General features: G+C 38.6%; 1 pseudogene; it reads right to left on the reverse strand.

The window, feature by feature from the left end:
• Positions 1 to 808: 808 nt before the first annotated feature.
• On the reverse strand, positions 809 to 2,083 carry LOC122143622 (annotated as a pseudogene).
• Between the last annotated feature and the right edge of the window lie 3,117 nt (positions 2,084 to 5,200).

Below are 5,200 nucleotides of genomic sequence, written 5' to 3' on the forward strand. Positions count from 1 at the left end.
GCCTTTTAAGGCTTTTCTGGTTTTGTGGTAGCCTTTTGCAATCTCTGATATCATTTGTGAGAGATTGCTACTCCAAATTAAAGTTCACCAACTCAATCGTTTTTTTCAGCATTCTAAAAATTTTCTTTTTCAAATCCTCCTGTTTTCGAATAAGTTGAATTGTTTTTCTTATTCTAAAAATAATCTCCTGGGCCCGGTTTTTCAAAAGTAATCCACTAGGATTTTGGATAACGGATTGGATCAAATCTTGAAAATGTGTTTTTCAAAAGAAAAAACGGATTACATAATCGGATTAGATCACGTAATCCAATCTTGGTTTTGATCCGGATCAAACCTTTAGTTTGGGTTTTTTTTAGAACTTTTTTGTAGGATTTGGATCACTTGGATCCAAAAAATCTGGATTAAACTGATCCCATCAGAAGGGTGGATTCAGCGTGGATTTCATGGCCAAAATGTAATGAAAACTTTAAAAATGTATCAAATAATACTATATTTGGATCATGCAGTATCTTACAAGATATCCTATTTATTCATAAGGTTTTAATTTTATTTGTTCATCCGTCAGGCTACAGTGATTAGGTAGGCTTTAACGTATTCAGCCTTTCAGTATAGGCCTACAGCAAAGTAGAAAGAGTTTGGCCTCATAAAATAATCCCCCAAACAGCTGTCAAAATTGACCAAAAACAATAAATTTTATTCTGTCACTAATTGATATATATATTCATCACAATCGAAAATATTTTTGTTTTTTTAGAATATTTATTAGTGATACATGCAATGATTACAGAATAACCAAAAAAATGCAAAGAATGGCAATCACTGATTTTTGAAATCCAAAACAAATCCAAATCAGAAATAGTGTCTAACTATTGCGTCCCTTGTTGCACGTCCTGTTTGCTCGTTCTGGCAGAATGCAGGAGGTTGGTTAGGGTCTCCAAGGGGCTCAGGTGCATCATTGTCAGCACGGAGAGGGACATTGCGCTTAGTAGCGATGTTGTGCAGGACAATACAGGCAAGGGTTATGTTGCATGCTTTCTGTGGTTCCGCTCTCAGGTAGTTAAGGCATGCAAAGCGCCTCTTAAGAACTCCATTTAAACGCTCAATTGCACATCTTGCTCTGCAATGAGCAGTGTTGAAGCGTGCCTGCGCCAGTGTATTTGCTGTTAGAAAAGGAGTCATCAGCCATGGTAGGAGTGGGTAGGGACTGTCTCCTAAAATTATGCCATCCGGTCGGTTGGTTTGGAGGTCTCTATATAGAGCGCTCTCCCTCAGGATGCGTGCATCATGGACAGACCCAGGCCACTTGACAACGCAGTTGGTGATGATGAGGTCAGCATCACACACAAGTTGGACATTGATGCTGTGCCTCCCCTTTCTGTTTATAAACTCCCATTCATTCTCACGAGGTGCTTATATATGCACATGTGTGCAGTCGATTGCTCCAATAGTATTGGGCATATTCCTCAAAAGAAAAAAGCTGCGCTTGGCCTGGGCAATCTGGTTGTCCTTTGGAAAAGAAACAAATTCATTGACCAGGCTGGCCAGTGCGATTGACACATCTCTCATCACATCACACACAGCTGATTTCACCACTCCCATATAGTCACCAACAACTTGATAGAAAGTCCCACATGCATAAAATCGGAGAGCAATGAGGATCTGGTCTTCCACAGACAGACCGTGACTCCTTTGGGTTCTGTGTTGAAGTTTTGGCCTGAGAAGGTTCACAAGGTACTCTATATCAGCCTTCCCAAAGCGAAACCGGACATATACAGCTCCTCAGTGGTGTATTGCTCCAGTGGCTTGGTACGTTCAACATACACCCTTTGACGGTATCCTCTCCTGGCAAAGTGGTGGTGGCGGTGGACAACACCTGCCATTTCACTGTCTCTCTGTGAATCCTCTGAGAAAGGCTGATTTATATGGCAGTATAGTTGGTCTTTTCAAACACACCTACTTCAACTGATTAGTTTTGGCTTGCGTTCAATTGAGGCAATTGGACCCAAGGCCTATAATTGATGAACAATGTTCACTATAGTAAAGCAATGGAACCATGGACTCAAGAAGCTGTAACTTCACTGCTGCTGAAACCAATGCACTACTAGAGGGTGTTCGGTGCCATTATGGAACAATATTGGGAAGTTTTAATTCTGCTAAGGATACCAATAAAAAGAAATGTGATGTTTGGATTTTAATCACAGAAAATGTGAATGCCATAGGGTCTGGCCAGAGGAGGACCACAGACCAAATCAAATTGCGGTGGAAGAATCTTAAGGCCAGGGCAACAAAGGACCATGCTGAAGCCAAAAACCCACAAACAGGCAACAAGCCATTTAAGAGGGGAGATTACACAGATGTGGTCCTCGACATCATTGGAGGTGAGAAGTCGCAAGCTCCCCATGGTATTCAAGGTGTTGTAGGGGATGGCGAGCCTTGGATTGAGGAGGAGGAGGAGAATCTGCCAGTTCCTCCTGAGGCTGATCCAGAGAGCGTATTTATATTGAATCTCAGCTCTGTTCCTGAGGAAGAAGCTGGATCCTCACTGGTTGAGCCAGTGGTAGTTGCCACAGGATCTCAGAGGAAAGGCTTGAAGCGCCCTTCATCAAACAAAGATGATGATTACAAGGCACTTCTGCAAAAAGAGACTGAAAGGGCAGAAGCACAGCTTCGTCTGGCAGAGGAACAACTGACTCTGACCAAACTGCAGCAAACCAAGGCCAGACTTGAGATCCGCCTCCTAAAGGCTACGCTCAGACAAGCTGGTCTCACCACATCAGATGAGGAAGTCTGAAATTATTGTGGAGTATTTGACATTAAGTCTTTTTTTTAATTCAATACATCTATACTTGATACTTGTTATAAATATCCTCAATGTACAGTGTTTGTATTGTAGGTCTCAGATGAGCGGACTGCTGGAAGAGGATGGGGTGGGGTTTTTCTTGTTTTTAGTTTTTTTAAATGTGTGGGTTTTCATTTCAAATAAAAATAAACTTATATTGACCCCACACTGGCTATTCTACTTGTTGCTCTTTACATATCTATAGTTCTACATTGTGATTTCCTATCCTGTTTGAGCACTGGTTATCCAGATTTGGTGATCCTGAAAAGTTCCTATCCGGATCAGATTGATCCAATCTGATGTTGCTTTAAAAAACTGGCTCCAAAAGTAAGCTGGATTATGTGATCACGGATCGCAAAAAAAGGATTACTAAATCCGGATCAATTTTATCCGGATTAAACCTTTTGAAAAACTGGGCCCTGCTGTTCCATCAGTTGAGATTCTGTCATTTTCTTCAACGTTTCTCCTTCATCTTTTGTCTTTTGACTAATTTGTTCCAGTTCCTCTGAATCCCTTCTACGAGAAGATCATCAAAATCAATTTCTGATTCACCTGGTTCACTATCACAGTTACTGAGTGAGAATCGATTGTGAATATTGTGAATGGGAAACTTCATTCTTAAAGAATCACCAGATCCGACACCACGTGAATCCCAAAGACATTATCCAAATGACAAATTACTAGCCAATCAACAGCTCCAGGACTCCTTCAGCCAGGAAAGGAAACCCCGCTTTCAATGCAAAAGCAAGTAGCAAACAAAACCTTCATTTCTTGCTGAATTGGTGCGAACTGATCTTAAGTAGTAAAGATAAGAAAAAATCTCTGCTTTTTGTGATTTTTCTTGGTGAGATCTATGAACTAGCAACAAATACTAGAACCTTGGGACTTCATGCAAATTCCATTAATCCTCATCTTCATAACTATGTGTTTGTGTGTGTGTGTTCGTTAGCGTAGTTCCATGTAATCTTAGAAGTAGCTCAATAAATTCTTGTTACATTTATAAAGAAGCATTGTCTTGGGTCGTGTATTTTAAAGTTAAACTTTGCCAAGATCCTGTGCTACCTAGCTCGTAGCTTATAAATTATCATTTTGTTTATATTCTAGTCGGCAACGAAGTAGTATAAACAGAATTGTTAAGATATACTGATTTTAACGTTCGCTGGACGAACTGCTGATGAAGTATAAACAAATTAAATTTGGAATCAGTTCAGTTAAACCAATTTGAGTCTTTAGACTCGATTCCCCTCTTTAAAAAAAGAGCTAAATTCCTTACATGTGTTGTAAATAAAAATACAAATAATAATAAAAAAAACTCATTACTCATTATTTTACTCTCCTCACACTCTTTCTTACCTGCCTCAGTCACATTCATATTGATGGCCCATTATAGGAGGCTCTTTGTCTCCCAGGTGTGAATCACTAAATATAAATGGCCATTGTCACTCCCTCGCATAAGGGCATTGTATCACAAAACATGTTTTACAAATGTTATATAACTATATTGTGATTTAACGAGTGAACATGATCATTTTGTAGCAAAAACTATAGTCTACCACACACATCTCAAAAAACTCTTGAAAAAAATACTCTATATTTTATATCCCCATATCACAGACACATATATATTTTCACCAACAACCAATAAAAAACATTTTCTCAAAAAAAAACACAAACATGTACAACATTCATGCTGCTCACATATTATTGTAGCCCAGTTTGTACTAGGGATGCAGCGATACCATTTTTTAAGAACCGATCTGATCCGATACTGAAAATTCTGAGTATCTGCTGATACCGATCCAATCCAATACCAGCGCAGTTTATTTATTTTTTTAAATCAATGTAGAATTTCTATACTTTTCTATCATCATTCTATTGTGTGTTAAACACAATTTACTACATTTAAACAACTTCATGTGTCATGTGTGTGATTCTCCACATGGCTTTACTCTCGGCTCTGTTGAAGTCAGTTGAAAACAGTTTTCTGAAATTGTTCTGGGTCAACAGGTTTAAGTTCTGAAAAAAACTCCCCCTTCCAGAGTCTTATAAAATGCAGAATTGAAAAGAGTTTCAGAAATTCTGTTCAAGACGCAGTTCACTGAAGAAACAAAAAAAACATCTGCATCATCATTTTTCATGGTTGGAAAATACTAGTTCATAAGATACTGACATGTCATTTACTGTACTGATTCTACACTAGTAGCATAATGTACATCAGTAGGTTTTTTTTTCAATACAATTGTTCAATATTTTATGGTGATACATTTGTCTCACAGCTTCATAATCCAAATAACATTGGAGCATTTAAATCCCCATGTTAAAAGTGAAATTATTTCAGATCTTCTTCTTGTCCTGCAGCTG

Source organism: Cyprinus carpio, unplaced genomic scaffold (assembly GCF_018340385.1).
Source record: "Cyprinus carpio isolate SPL01 unplaced genomic scaffold, ASM1834038v1 S000006465, whole genome shotgun sequence".
NCBI classification, from domain to species: Eukaryota; Metazoa; Chordata; class Actinopteri; order Cypriniformes; family Cyprinidae; genus Cyprinus; species Cyprinus carpio.